At 44.3% G+C, this 15,864-nt stretch overlaps 1 long non-coding RNA gene across 3 annotated transcripts; it reads right to left on the bottom strand.

The window, feature by feature from the left end:
- Window positions 1–239: 239 nt before the first annotated feature.
- Window positions 240–15,844, bottom strand: 1700025M24Rik (RIKEN cDNA 1700025M24 gene). 3 transcript variants are annotated; one of them, NR_040687.1, is made up of 5 exons: window positions 15,783–15,844; window positions 14,703–14,759; window positions 13,717–13,831; window positions 3,316–3,454; window positions 240–613 (listed from the first exon to the last, which is right to left on the bottom strand). It is a non-coding gene; the product is annotated as an RIKEN cDNA 1700025M24 gene (long non-coding RNA). The 3 variants fall into 3 exon arrangements; NR_040688.1 differs by lacking the exon at window positions 13,717–13,831 and having other exon boundaries at window positions 240–636; NR_040689.1 differs by lacking the exons at window positions 13,717–13,831; window positions 14,703–14,759.
- Window positions 15,845–15,864: the final 20 nt, after the last annotated feature.

Genomic DNA, 15,864 nt, shown 5'->3' on the forward strand with positions numbered 1-15,864 from the left:
GAGGCCAACCTAGGTCTATGACATCATCTCTCTTTTTTTTTTCTTATTATCTCTTAACACGAGTATTTGTATAACATCTATACTATGCCAGATATTAAAATAGTAATCTGGATAAGTACATTAGGTCATATTAGGTCTATAGAATATTATACTATTCTAGTTTACCCATTTCTTTAGTGCTGGTGATTAAACACAGGGTCCCTTGAATGCTTAGCACATTCAGTCCAGCTGAGATGCAGCCCTAATTCATTTTGCTGTTTATATAAGGGACTTGAGCACTCTAAGATTGTGGTACCCTGGGCAAGGATCCTAGGGCTACCCCTGGTGATGAGGGATGATCATATTTTGTACGCTCTCATCTGAGGAGTCCTTTGCCGAGCAATGGTTTCTTGTGGTGCTCTGCCATGTCCCCCAGGCTTGGCTCACTCTGTTGACACATTCTTTTCACTCCCCTGTCTTCTCAGCACTCTCTCTGTGGCCAAGAATTTCTCTCTTCTCAAGCAAATTCCCAAGGTCGGCAGTTTTGAGTCCCTCTCAGAAGCGTCTCGTCAGTTGACATCTAGCTCCATGCTTACCGAGGTCGCCTTCCAAACAAACACAACCAGAGAGTCTCCTAGAGAAGAACATAGATGCCAGCTATTAAGATAAAAAAAAAAATCGTTAAGCTTGGCAATGGTACCATTTTCTTTTGCCAGGATGAAAAAAAAAAAAATACAAGAGATCGCAGCCAGGCATTGTTGTGAATGCCAGGACTCAGAGGCAGAGACTGACAGAACTATGGAAGTTCAAGGCCAGCCAGACGATGATGGAGACAGGAGGATCAGTTCAACACTTAAGAGCAAGAGACAGACATAAGACTGCATCAGCAAGGCGGAAGGTCAGACAGACAATGGGTGGTCTCCTCTGACCTCTATGCAAGCACTACACCATGCCTGCACCCACAGTCACATCTGCTCACACACACTGAATAAACAAATAAACACAGCTCCCGCTGTGAGAGTGAAGCCATCGGAAAAGCATGAGAAGCCGGACTCGCCAGGACCCTAGCTCACTCCCTTTGATTTACCCTACGATTTACCTCAAATAGCTCAACTACATTCAGGATTATTCAACTTTCCAGGGGATTATTAACTTTTTATTTATTTATTTATTTATTTAATGCCTTTAAGGCTAGCTCAGAACTAAAGCTGATTGCCTTTTTGAAGGTAAGAAGAAAGGCTTCGGTGAGCCCACCCCAAATGAAGCCGTCTGCAGAGAGCACGCATGCCGTCGGACCGCTGGAATGATCACAACACAATGGGATGGGGAACAACTAACTACTGTGGGAAGTGAACTTGGAGGAGGCAGAAGAGAGAATTTCGCCAGGATTCTGATTCAGAAAGGCTTAAAAACATCTTTGCATAATTATGTCAAAATTCTTAGTGATAAGTTCATTTGCTGACTATCGTGACTTCTTCTTTTTCTTCTGCCTCCTCCTCTTCTTCCTCCTCCTCCTCTTCTTCTTTCTCTTCTTCTTCTTGAAATATTCAAGTAAAAACTCTTCGCATGTAGGACCAAGGAGATGACTTATCAGGTAACACGCCTACCACGGAGGCCGATAGCCTGAGCTCAGTCCCTGAGGCCCACAGGCAGGAGGGGAGCACCAACTCCTAAGAGTTGTCCTCTGACCTCCACATGCGTGCTGTTGCATGCCTGCAGGTGTGCATACCCATGTGCACGCACATGCATGCACATAAACAAACAATAGAATGGTTCAATTTAATAAAAACAAAACCTTCACATTTTACCCTTTTTCTGCAAGTATCAGTCTGAACCATGCATAAGACCCCATATATTAATTATGTTGATGGTAAACGTATTAGTTACATAGTAAGGAAGGACTCCTGTGATAAATTAACAAGACAGAAGCTCAAGTTCAAGTAACAAAACCTCAAGGAATTAATCTATTGTTTTCCAGATGTCTATCACACTAAAAACTATTTATCTGCTACACATACTGGAGTTCTAGCATAGCAAATATTTTATTAACCAAGTGAAAAGGTCAAAATCCCCTATTGGTAAACTATCCCTTGACACAGGATATAGGAAAAAATTCGTAACAACTGAACAGTGTTCGAAATTATCCTCCATAGAGACACATTGCCTTTAGGGAATCATTATCTTTCAGTCTGTGGGTGAAGCAATTAAACGTTTATCTGTAAGTTTTGATGACGGTTTTGTTTTGTCTGAAAAACCCTTCTCTTTGGGTCCCCCAGTACAGCAGGTCAGCTCACATTTTCCACAGACAAACTTTACAACCATATGGAGATACCTAGTGGCTGTCTCGAAGTCCCACTCAATACAATTTGGTATTTTGGATCTATTTTTAGAAGTTCTGCTATGTGAACATTTTTAGCCTGTACAATGTCAGCCTGGTAATTTTCATGCAAGTAAGAAAACAATTTGTTCTAGCCTCCAGAATGGTACCGACATCAGAAGTGTCCTTCACATTAAAGAACTTGTGATTAAAGAGCTTCCAGTAAGAGCGGTGAAATCGTCACCATAGCCAGTAAGTACCGCCTAAGTGGAAAGCAGCGACTCTTTGTGCCCAGCATAATGGAGACAGAAGGCATTTCTGAGTTATTCCAAGGGGCTTCAAGCTAATCTGCCCTCCCTGCTTCTTCCTACCCCCGAGATTGTAGAGGCATGGTTGTTGTATTGTTGTCGTCTGATGCCAATTACAAGTCTGACCCCAGCTTATTTTTCTAGCACAGTCTCCCACTATTTTCTGGTATTTTAATCAAATTGTTTCAACTGCTATTTCCCAGGGTTCCACAATGCCCTTGCCTGCCTCAGGAAGTGTCAGCAGAGTGGGGTCCAAGAAGGTTAATGGAAAATACAAGAAAGCAGGAGAGTAATATTTAACAATGGTGGCACTGGGGAGATGAAGAGGTCTGGCTGCAACCCTGGGAATGGCCCTATGAAGCCTGACAATGCAGTCAAAGAAGGTAAGGGTAGGTCACAGAGCTCTTCTGCTCACACTATCACGTGACAACTATAACATCAGCACGTTAGTGCATCGGACTATGCTGAGGTGTCTTCAAGGGTTGTGAGGAGGAGAGGGGTCGAAAAATCATCTACGACTCATTGTATGTAAAGCCACGACAGAAAAATCCAGAAACCACAGAGACGGAACCGCCCACCACCCTAAGTGTCTGAGAAAAGTTAAATATGCTGATGATGCTGATATAAGAAGACAAGAATGTCCATGGAAAAGGAAATGATTGGCAGGCAGAGGGTTTTTGTTTTTTTGGTTAAAAGAATTCTTCTGGTCACCTTCATCTAAACCCGTAGGATCCTCAGGATGTCTTGATTGAAGATGTTTATCCATCACCCCGGTAGCAGGAAGACTGTATTCTCCAGGTGTCTACTCACTTCAAAATACCATCTTGGGCTGTTATCCACAGTTCTTTTTCTGCAGATGGAAGACACAGAGTGTGGTTAGCTTACGCAAGAAGGGCCTCTTCAAGGGAGAACGCTGAAATGTCTCAGTGGAAAGTGATACTTGGGAGCCTCTGAAGGGTTTAGGACAGGACAATGGCAGGTGCTGTTCAGGTGGTCTCTCCAGTTGCCATGGTCTCAGTCTCTGCTAACCTGGGTAATCCTATTTCATTGATCTCTCCTCTTCTTTGCTGACCCATCCTCAACTAGATGGCAGTTCATGGATGGGTATCATCAATTTATTCAGGCAAACAGATGAGGTTGAACTGTTGTATCTAAACTTCAAGCTCCAGGCTTGCAGTGTAGCTCAGTGGTTGGACACTTGCTATGATCCATGAGGCCTAAAACTCAATCCCCAGAACTGAAAAACAAATTTAACTCTCTAATTAGTTAAAAACCAAACCAATCACAAATTCCTATGGAAAGAGAATCTGATTGCTCCTACCTAAATTAGGACTCTAGCTCTCACTCATGAAAGATGGGGCAAGGCCCCAATATAAAAACAGGGACACTAAATCCACATTATATACAAGAGAGAGGAACAGAGAAAAGACAGTTATTCTTAGAATCTAACTTGTGTGGCCTCGAAGATGTCCCCAAAGCCATCTGCCACAAGCAGGAACTACTATTATTCCCACTTTCCAGGAAGTCGGTGGCAGACTCAGGATCTGAAGTTCAGGTCTGTCTGTGTCATAATCGCCATGCTGTGGTCTCTAATCGCTACTTAGCAAGCACTCTTATTATTTGATATAGCTTCTTATAATGCCTAGCTACAGGGAAGGACTAATTATACAGACTTCACATATGCTGATTCCTGTGATGATCTGAGCTCTCATTATAAACTGGCATTCTGGTCTATACACCATTATTACACATTCCAGTTTATCGGGACAGTCCTGAGAAGTGGATCTTCTGTTATTAGCATGATAACAAATACATTTCAGACTTGTAAAGTTAAAGCCAAGATGGGGGTGGGGGCAGTGGTGGTAAATTCCACCTCTGACTTAGCGCTCGCTTCTGGGCAGCTTCCTAAGCAGAATTCCTTTCTAAATCTGACAGCGCTCTCTGGCTTCCTCCGTCCTTTTCTACGGAGACTGGCTTGTTTCTTTAGGTCTTAAGATTCTGAACACGACATCAAGAATTTGACTTTCCATTTATACTCTCAACCCACATTTATTCTTCAATATCAGTTGCTGCCATCAAACGTGCTGGTCCCTGCGAATGCAGCCGTAACTCCACCCGAAAGTTGTTCAGAGTCTGAACTGGATGGGAAACACAGGCACATAGGTTTTGGAGGAGAGAGAGAATAAAAAGAGAAGAGGAGAGAGTGGGGAAAGGATGCATGGGCTATTGTTTATTTGTTTTTTTGTTTTTTTCACAAAAGAGATAAAGAGGGTGTATAAAAGAAGTAGAGTCCTGGGTTGACTAAGATGGAGCTCATTAATATGTTAATCACAGGCCAATGCCTCCCTCATCCAACCAACTGGAAAAAAGGCAGCACATGGTGGCATAGATAACGCAAGTCAAAGGTAACTGGAGTCAGCATCAACCAAAGAACTGTACAGACAACTCGAAGGTTTCTGCCTTTGCACAGACTCATCCCCTCTCAGCCAGTCCACAAACGAACAGAGAAGTGCTGATCATAACAAACTCAATTTGGTTACACCGATAGATCCATTGGCTCTCTCAGCATGCTTAGTTAGACAGGACACTATGTTTCTGTTTATCCTAAAAGCACACTCAGATCCTTCTCAGGCCCCATTTCTCCCCACCTCCAACCCCCTCACTGTGACCATCATACGTTTGGCATCTTCACAGGACAGGGACTTCAAGTTTCTAAGTCAGACTAAAGGGGCAGAAGAGGTTATGGCATGAGGTCAGAGAGGTGGAGCAGCTCCTTGGAGCCTTGGAGACGCAGGCAAAGACTTGTTTTGTATTCTTAACCCAGTAGGAAACCACTGAAGAGATTTCCTATGGTGAATGAGATGCTACAACTTAGCCACTTAAAAAGCTCACTCTGGGTTCTGAGTGAAGCATGGACGACATGAACCAGGCAGGCCTGTGAGAACAGTAACACAAATGCCTGGAGTAGACATTGGTATCCTGGAGTTGATTTGTCACAAGGGAGGAGGCGACATTTTAATGGCTTCTTGATACATTGTGATTACAAACCTGACAGGACACGAAGATGGATTGAATCTGAGGAAAAGAGCAGTTGCAGGATGACTCCCAGGTCCAAATCACCGAGAATACATAGGAAGGAACGATTTGGAGGTGCAAAGCAGACATATCTAGACATGAGTCCAGAGCTCAGAGGAATGGTTCATGCCAGAGATATAACCTGGGATGTTCCCATTTATATGTGGTATTGAAAGTTGTGGGAAATAGATGAGAGCATCACGGAGACAAATGTAACTGGCTCAGATAAAGGAAAGGCTCCAGGCTAGTTAGAGCTCAGTTGTAACTGCATCAACAAAGCCCTGGGTTCAATCCTAAGTGTCATATAAAATAGGTACAGTAACACATGCCAGTAATTCCAGCTCTTGGGAGGTAGAGGCAGGAGGATCAGAGTTCAAGGTCATTTTCTTTATTATATATAGATATAGATATAGATAATATATATATTTATTATATGTAAGTATACTATAGCTGTCTTTGGATACCCCAGAAGATGGCAGCAGATCTCATTATGGATGGTTGTGAGCCACCATGTGGGATTTGAACCCAGGACCTTTAGAAGAGCAGTCAGTGCTCTTAATTGCTGAGCCATCTCTCTAGCCCCCAAGGTCATACTTAAAGCTATGTCAGGGCCAGCTAGGGTACCTGAGATCCTGTCAAAAAAAGGAGAAGGAGGAGGAGGAGGAAGAAGAAGAAGAAGGAGAAGGAGAAGGAGAAGGAGAAGGAGAAGGAGGAGAAGGAGAAGGAGAAGGAGAAGGAGAAGGAGAAGAAAGAAGAAGAAAGAAGAAGAAGAAGAAGAAGAAGAAGAAGAAGAAGAAGAAGAAGAAGAAGAAGAAGAAGAAGAAGAAGAAGAAAGTAGAAGAAGAAAAGGAGTATGGGAGGCAAGAGAGGGAGGGAGGGAAGGAAAGAGGACAGGAGAATGCAAGCTGAGGACCGAGACCTACTGTGCTCCACCATTTAAGGGTCTTAGAAAGAATGCCCATGACCTAGGACCCCCACACCCCTACATATGTAGCAGATGTGCATGTAGCTTGGTGTTCATGTGGTTCCCAAACAGCTGGAGTGGGGGAGTGGGGACTGGCTATCTCAAAAGCTGTTGCCTGTTCGTGGAATATGTTCTTCTAGCTGGACTGCCTTGTCTGGCCTCAGTAGGAGAGGATGCACCTAGCCCCACAGAGACTTGATGTCCTAGGGTGGGGGGATACCCGGTGGGCCTCCACCCTCTCAGAAGAGAAGGGGAGAAAGAGGAGGAAGAGGATTGTGGGAGGGGGTGACTGGAAAGGGAGCAGTGAGTGGGATGTAAGGTGAATAAATAAAAATAGTTGGGAGGAAGGAAGGAAGAAGGGAAGGAAGAAAGGAAAGAAAGGAAGGAAGAAAGGAAGGAAAGGAAGGAAGGAAGGAAGGAAGGAAAGAAAGAAAGAAAGAAAGAAAGAAAGAAAGAAAGAAAGAAAGAAAGAAAGGCCATGAAGTACAAGAAGCAGAGAAGGCCAATGGTCTCGATGTAAAGTGAAGTAATGTTTAAGGAAAAACAATGATCCAACAGGGTGCTGCCAAGAAGTCAAGCAGGATGAGAGCTGATTCTTGGCCACCCTCATCCAGCCAAGACAGAGGTTCCTGCAGGAGCCTAACAGGAGCGGCCTGGGAGATATCTGTTCCTGCATCCAGTTGTTGCAGTGACGCCATAGACTGTGTGAGGTGCGATGCTGGAAAGCTGGAGATGAAGTCAGCTGAGCTGAAGCAGAAACAACAGACATCTCAATAGAGACAAGCAGCAAAGGGGAGGGAGCATCTAATGAGAGGGGCTACAAATAGTGTCTGTCCAGCTGTGTGCCTGCCGGTGAGCATAACCAAGAAGGAAACATTAATAAACACAAGGCTAAGGCTGGATAGGAACAGGTGATGATGCGATGCACGCATGCAGATCAGAGGGGAGCACCGATGGTGTTCGCAAAGACAAGAAGAATGTGCATAACCTCAGATGCCAGCAGACTGGCAGGCTAGGTAAGGAAACATGATGCCATCCTCTTCCCACCACTCTTATTTCCTTAAGTAAGAAAGAAGGTCACAATCTAAAATCGAGACCTGAGGCAGGAACGGCTGAATTTGAAGAAAATTCAGAATCAAAAACCTAAGAGGATGGCAAGGAACAGGGATGTTGGCAAGCATGAAGGGCTGGCTTGAAATCTGTGGTTAAACCATTGTGCCCCTGATGCTCTGGCCATGTTCAAGTGCTCGGTGCTGCTCAGAACCGGGTGGGGATTATAGTTGTACTGGCTGGTTCTGTGTGTCAACTTGACACAGGCTGGAGGTATCACAGAGAAAGGAACTTCAGTTGGGGAAATGCCTCCATGAAATCCAACTGTAAGGCATTTTCTCAATTAGTGATCAAGGGGGGGAGGGTCCCTTGTGGTTGGTACCATCTCTGGGCTGGTAGTCTTGGATTCTATAAGAAAGCAAGCTGAGCAAGCCAGGGGAAGCAAGCCAGTAAGTAACATCCCTCCATGGCCTCTGCATCAGCTCCTGCTTCCTGACCTGCTTGAGTTCCAGTCCTGACTTCCTTTGGTGATGAACAGAAATGTGGAAGTGTAAGCCGAATAAACCCTTTCCTCTCCAACTTGTTTCTTGGTCATGATGTTTGTTGCAGGACTAGAAACCCTGACGAAGACAATAGTTTACCTGGGGCAGCTTTCCTACGGAGTGAGATGGAAAGAGAGCATGAGGTGGTTATGAGGAGGAATGACTGGCTGCCACAAGCCCAAAAGGAGAAAGACAGCATCTCACTGCACAGATGGTCAGGGAAGAAGCCATGGGTGGATTAGCTGCTTCAAAGGAGCGTGTCAGGGTGGGGGACAATGAGGCTAGAAAGAGAAGATATGTCCATCAAGAGAATGTGGGATTCGGGAAATCAAAAAATAAATTTTTTTTTGAGGCAATATAACCATATTGTTATGTGTTAGTTCTCTAAGGTGTGACCATCAAGGTGTTTGGTAGAAACTGAATGAGTGACAAAAATAATGGAAATAAGACTGAGGGGTTGAGAAGCTAGGGTACTTAAAAGGAAAATTTTGTGGATGTGGAAGCCACCAAGTATTATGCAAAAACTTTCTGGGGAGACACAGCACACATCTACTCACCACAGATAGGGAGCCCAGGTCATACCAAAGGTCATACCACCAAGGTCCAACGCAGTGAACCGATGAGTTGTGCTGCGGTGACTTATAGGAATATGGGTGAGGGGTCTTACTGGATCAAAAAAATGACTCAAAGAGGCCCACTCCAGCACAAGTGACAACTCGTAAAATCTGGGAACCTGGAACACACTGCACAGACTACAGGCAGCTCAACAGACTGGAGAGTGTCATCTCAAGGTGCCTCAGTTAATCTAAAGCTCTTCCAGGTGGCTGTGATGGTTTCTGCTTCTTCCCAGCAGCTGCTCTGCTCTCAGAATCTTTTTCCCTCTGAGAGTCTGTGCTGCTCAGCTTGTCTGGTTCTTCATGGCAGCTCTGCCCCCAACAGAGAGTCTTCTTAGAAGTTCAGCTTTCTTCTCTCTGAGAGGAAGCTTTTTATTGTTTACTGTTGGCAGGAGGGGCCTAGTGAATTTGGTCAGTTTTAGGGACTTCCTGAAGCTATCTTGAGTTGTTTACCTTTACCTTTATTCAAGGAGCATTACCAGCTGGAATGAATGGAATCCATCAAGTGTAGGAGTATGGGAGTAGGGGTGGGGAGAGAGGGAAGGTTAAGAGTGTGCTATGACTGTGGGTAAATAAGACTAGTTAGCAGGAGACTGGTGGTCTATAAAGAGGAGTGGTAGAGATCTCGGTGTGATAGTGCTATGCCTGAGATTACAGCATGTGGGAGGTGGAAGCAGAATGATCAGGAGTTCAAAACTAGCCTCACCATACTCAAATAGTAAGTTTAAGGCCAACCTGGGATACAAATAATAAAAACTTTAAAGAGAAGGGTCTGATACAACATGTGTCTGAAAGAAGTTAAGGGGGTTGTTGTTTGTCCTTTTTTATATCTGTCATATTCTGTTTGTTTATTCCTTGGGACAGGATCTTGCTATGTAGCCCAGGCTGGCCTAGAATTTGTGATTCCCCCAGCTCTAGTCTCTCAAGTATTGGGATTGATTATAGGTGTGCACCACCGCCATACCTGGCTCACTTGCTTACTTGCTTGTTTTTGTTTGTTTGTTTTTGGTTTTCCGAAACAGGGTTTCCTGTGTAGCCCTGGCTGTCCTGGAACTCACTCTGTAGACCAGGCTGGCCTCGAACTCAGAAATCCACCTGCCTCTGCCTCCCAAGTACTGGGATCAAAGGCGTGCGCCACCACTGCCCGGCTTCCTTCCTTCCTTCCTTTCTCTTTTTTTTTTTTAAAGAAGGGAGAACATAAACATTTATAAATGCAGTAAGGAGAAGCAAGGACATCACTTCCAGGTTTTGTGTAAGTGGCGTGTTTGAGGCAACATGGCTACAGCTTGGAAGAATCCGAGAAAGGGTACAACCATAAATCTCTGAGCATGGAGTATTGAATGAGATTCTTCAGTCTCTTGGCCTTGTTTGCTCTGCTGCGGTCTATAAAGCTTCGACCTGATGGAATTCACTGTGGCGGACACTGAAGAGAAGGTGGGTTTCAGTCTTCATTATTAGCTTCCGCTTTGTTATTTCATTTCCTCGAAACCTATAGAGATGGGCAGGCAGCATAGTGTCATAGCCTTGCTGGCCACTGGGCTCTCTCTACCTCTGCTGTGGGTGGTATGACAGAAGAGAGAGAACTGACTTTGCCTAGGTCAGTGACATTCTCATGGGTGTCTCAGTCTATAGATAATTGCTTATAGTCATCAAGGACTCATTCCCTGGGGAAAGTTTTCCTCCAGTGTTTAGAGGCACAAGCTGTGGCTCCCAGGCCCATCCTCACCCTGGGACTACGATTGCTTCTTTCCCTAGAAATCCTCATTTGAGATGAAAAAGCTCCAGCCTACAGATGACATTTCCCCCCCTGCACACCAGCAGTCAAACGAGATGTGATGACGGCTCTGTCCCTAAAAGACCAAAGTTACTGTGTATAAAAAGAAGTCTCACAATCGAAGTTTGTTAAACGTGTTGAATTCCCCGATTTAAAAAAGCAAGTATAAAAATAACCGTGTGTGCGTATTATTTTCTTCTGCACAGTTGCCATCAGAATTCCCAGCATCGCTGTCAAACACGTAGTAACATTCTCGTTTTGTCCGAATATAGTTTAAAAAATACAAAGCAGCCAGTAGAGATGAAATTAGCAACAGCTTCGAAAAACAAAACACAAAGGAGAGAAAACATACAGGCTACAAGGTGATTAGCCAACAGGGCACTGGGCTGGATAAACATTAGGAGGAGGAGGGTTCAAAGAACTGAAACTTGTCTCAACAAGCTTAGTGCTATACCGAGACACTAAGGGCTCTGCGCCTCCCCAACCTTTTAACACATGTTTATAACGCAGAACGGCATCAGGAACAACGGCTGTTTTACTTCACCCTTGCTGGCTCAAGGTGTGACCCATCTGACTGAAGTTTAGAATGCCCAGATCTTTCCACTTGAAAACTGACCAGCTCCTGGAGTCTTGTCCCAACACAAGGTTCGGGCAGGTGGCAGAAGCAGTCAGTCTCAAAAAAAAAAAGTGCTCTTGTTGTCATGACAGTAATGTCAGGCCATAATGAAGGCTGAATTCAAGGCACAATGGGAAGACAGCTGCAGGACAGGCTTTGATGAAGAGGACTTGAAGGAAAGGTTTCTGCTAAGATGAAAACGCACAGCTCCTGAATGCTCTGCCTTTTCTGTGCCTGTGACCCCACCTAAGCATGTTGTGTGGACTTGTCTCCCTTGAGAAAAGCCTCTCCTTTCTTCATTTTTTTTCCCCTCCTCAAGTCTTTCCCAAGACTGCTGCCAAAACCAACTTCCTCTGTTGCCATTCTAACAATGTCACTCCCTTCTGAAAATTCCCTTTAATGGCCTCTGCTGCTCTTTGTGCTGGAAGCAGCCTTCTTGCCCTGCCTTCAGGGCAAACACAGTTCCTAGCCGGATTTATTTAGGGCTGTCTGTTGCCCATTTTTGCAGATCCACAGGCCATTTCCCTCTCTGTGTACACAGATTGTCTCCCCCCCACCCCCAGCTTCTTCACTTCTTTGTGCTATTGATGGTTCAGTCATAAATATTTTATTCAGTTTTGGTCAATAGGAATTCTTGGTATTTTTAATACCTTTTCTCCTTCATTCCTTCCCACCCCCACACAAATAATAATAATGATAATAATAATAATAGTACACATGTGACTCTGGAGTTGTCTTATTTATATTTTCCCTGAATTGTGGTTATTTTTAAAGAGCTACCCAAATAGCCATCACATTTACACTTTCTGTCTAGTAAAAGCTGAACAATATCAAAACCAAAATACTCCTAAAGAGCAAAAATAATACTGTGGAATTTCCCTAAGGAATGGAAAGCCTTCAGAATGAGTCACAGGAAAAACATCTAGTATTATTATCACGGGCAGCTTCTAGGAAAAGGTCCCCATGCTCTGAACAGCAGCGAAGCAAAGCAATCGAGGGCTCTTTGTTTTGTTTCAGTTCAGTTTGTTCATCTTGCTTTGCTTTTTGGGGCCGGGTCTTACTTTGTAGCATAGACTTTGAGCTCATTTTATTGCCCAGTGCAGGCCTTGAACCTGTGACCCCGTGCCGCTGGGGGGTGCTTGGTTTACTAGTATTTGCCACCACACCCACTTCTCTCTCTAGTTCCCCTTTTACATTTTGTTGTTAACATAAAGATGCAATAGATCTCACCATAGTCTTTTCATTTATATGTGCCCTCATACTCCATTCTTATTTGTTCTCCTCCCCCCCTTGCCCACCTGCCCCCTCTTTCTTCTCACTTTCCTTCCCCCCAAGTAACCCCCTTTTCTCTCATGGTCCCTCCAACACCCCACTTTAAGAGCAAGCTCGGTTATTTGCAAATTTTGTGATTTTTTTCTCGTTCTTTAATCTCCTTAAACATGATCTTGTTTGGAAAGAGGCAACAACCGGTAGCATTCATAAAGATGAAAGTGCAAGCTGCATACAGGACATTGTCATTTCTTGTTTAAAATGTCCTGTTGGTCTGAGTGCATTCTCAGCCTTTCCCCTGTTCCATACGCGGTAGTTTTGATTGAGGAATTAGAAATGTCTCTCATAGGTTCGGTCGCTTGAACACTTGGTCCCCATTTGGCAGTGCTATTTGGGGATGTGGTACGGCCTTGCTGGAAGAAGTATGCCACTGGGAACGTGTTGGCTTTGAGAGTTCATAGCCTCACCCGACTTCTAGCTTGCTCTTTCTGTTTCATGTTTAAAGTTAAGGATGTGACCCCCTAGCTTCATGCTTGGCTACCTGTACCTATGCTTCCTGACACTTACAGACTCCCCCTCTGGAGCCATAAGCCAAACGAACTCTTCCATAAATTGCTTTTGGCTACTGTGTTATTCAGGGTTCTGTAGAGGAAAAGAACTCATAGACTCTACATAAGTATTAAGAAGGTTTATCAAAGTGGCTTACAGGATATGGTCTGGCTAATCCAAAAGTGGCTGTCGACTAACAGAAAGGCCAAAAATCCAGTAGATACCAGTTCCTGAAACTTGTTGTCTCAGCTAGTCTTCAGTCTGTGTTGAGACCCAAAGGACAGAGGTTCTAGTCCCAGTTAAGGGATTCCCCAGTGGCAGCAGAGATGAGCTTGCCCTCCAAAGTATGCACAAGCTAGCAGGTATCCTTTTCTGTGGGCTGCCACCAGAAGGTCTGGCCCAGATTGGGGGCGGGTCTTCGACCTCAAATGATCCAATCAAAAATAATCCCTCCCAGCTGCTAAGGTTTTATTTGATGGAAGATGTGGTCAGTTGACAAATTAACCAATCACCGTCGCCATTTTCACCACAGCAGCAGAAAAGTAACTAACTGCGCCACGTGCTAAAATCGTTTGTTAATTGTGTGGGGTGTGTGGGGTGCGTGAGCCATGGTATATTCATGAAAGTCAGGGAACCACTCTTCACGAGTCTCTTTTCACCTTGCGTTAAGGGACGGTCTCCTGTTTCCGCTACTGAGCCGCGTAGTCCGGGCCAGCAGGCCTACAGGCTTCAGGTGATTCTTCTGGCTCCACCTCCCATTTCATTACAGGAGTTCTAGGATCACAAATCACACTCTGTATGTGGGGTCTAGGGATTGGACCCAGGTCATCAGGCTTACATGACAAGCATTTTACCCACTGAGCCCTCTCTGGCTCTCATGCATTCTATCTGGTGACAAATCTGGTAGTGTAGGTACACAGTGCCCTTTTCAATGTGAAATGGCTAAGACACTCAGAGATCTTGAACATTGTGGTGGTTTGAATAGGTTTGACTCCCAGAGATTCATGTGTTTGAATCCTTGGCCCATAGGGAATGTCACGTTTAGGAAGTGTGGCTTTCTTAAAGGAAGTGTGTCACTGTGGGGGTGGGCTTTGAGGTCTCCTATGCTCAAGCTCTGCCACTGTAGAGTCTAGTCCCCTCCTGGCTGCCTTCCAATTAAGGTGTAGAACTCTTGGCTACTCCAGCATCTTGCCTGCCTGCCTGCCTGCCTGCCTGCCTGCTGTTTGCTTCCAGCCACAATGGTAATAATGGACTAAACCTCTGTAAGCCAGCTCCAATTAAATGTTCTCCTTTAGAAGAGTTGCCTTGGTCATGGTGTCCCTTCACAGCAATGAAACCCCAAGACAAGCACTATTACCAAATTCATCATCACACTCATCCCTTCCTGGATACCAAAATCCGTGTAAGCTCACAGACCCTTATGCATATACTAACACTGTATTTGTACAGAACCACTGCACATCTTCCTGTGTACTTCAATATCTAGATTATCTGCAATGTCTGAAAGATGCAAACCTTATACAAGTGGTTGTTATACTGTAGTGTTTAGGGGAGGATGATAACAAAAAGTATGTACATATTTAAGGCCTATTTTCTTTTAAATTTTATTTCAACTCATGGTTGAACCCACTGATAAAGAACTTACAGATACGGAGCACAGCTTGTCTTCCTCCAGGATTGTTTCTTGCTTTTATTTTTCACTCTGAGGAAGGAAGGGAAGAAGGAAGGAAGAGAGAAAGGGAGAGAGGGAAGAAGGGAGGGAAGAAGGGAGGGAGGAAGGGAGGGAGGAAGGAAGGAAGAAAGGAAGGTAGAAAGAAAGGAAGGCTGACAAGATGGTTTAGCAAGTAAAGGTATAATAGAATAGAATTAACTCCCAACTCGTCACAAAATAAAAGTGAACAAAGAAAACTGAAGATATTGCTACCAAAATAAGAAAGAAATGGGGCTGGCAAGTGGCACATCGTAATTGTTTGCTATGGTGTGGTAGATCCTCTCATGGTATATGATAGCTTTTTAAAAATGTTTAGAATTAGTATATTTTGTTTATGATATCTATCATTTATCTGTCTGTCTATCTATCTAAATTCTGGCACCTTTAGTGCTCAGCTGATGCCTGACTTGTGACGTTGCCTCTCACAGCATCATTCTATTATTTCCATTCTGCAGGCTTTCTCATTCATTTGGCAGTGCCTCTCGAGAAAGTAAATATGCTATTTGTTATGGGTTGAACTGCACCCTCCAAAAGCCTCAGAAGATGACCACATTTGGAAATGATGTCTTTTCAGAAGTAGCCAAAATAAAACTAAGTCATTAGTGTGTGTTCTAATCTAACAGGCCTGACATCCCCATCTGGAAAAAAAAAAAAAAAAGGAAAAGAAATTTGGGCAAGAGATGGACAGGCAGAGAACAGCTTAAGACAGCCCCGGGCCTAGAGTGGGGCATGTGGAAGCCAGGGAAACATACAAATCCTTTAGGAGTCTTTCCCTCCCAGTAACAGGCAGTTCATGATTACTACTGTCAGCCTAACCCACTAACCATAGTGAAGCCATAAACCATAGATGAAAACTCACTACTGCCACTCTCCTAAACCAGTGTAATCTCCACCTACATTTGAAATACGTATTCACAGGTGACTGTACCTCCCACCCCTCAACCAAGATGCTTCCTTTAGAGCAGACAGAGACCAATTCAGAAATGCACAGTCACAGTTTAGAGAAGAACTTGCCTGTGGGGTACCCAGCCCCAGTGGATAATGCCTAAGGCTTGGAGAACATCTCAGAAGAGAAGGCTGAAAGATTCTAAGAGCC

This window comes from Mus musculus, chromosome 5, assembly GCF_000001635.26.
Source record: "Mus musculus strain C57BL/6J chromosome 5, GRCm38.p6 C57BL/6J".
Classification (NCBI taxonomy): domain Eukaryota; kingdom Metazoa; phylum Chordata; class Mammalia; order Rodentia; family Muridae; genus Mus; species Mus musculus.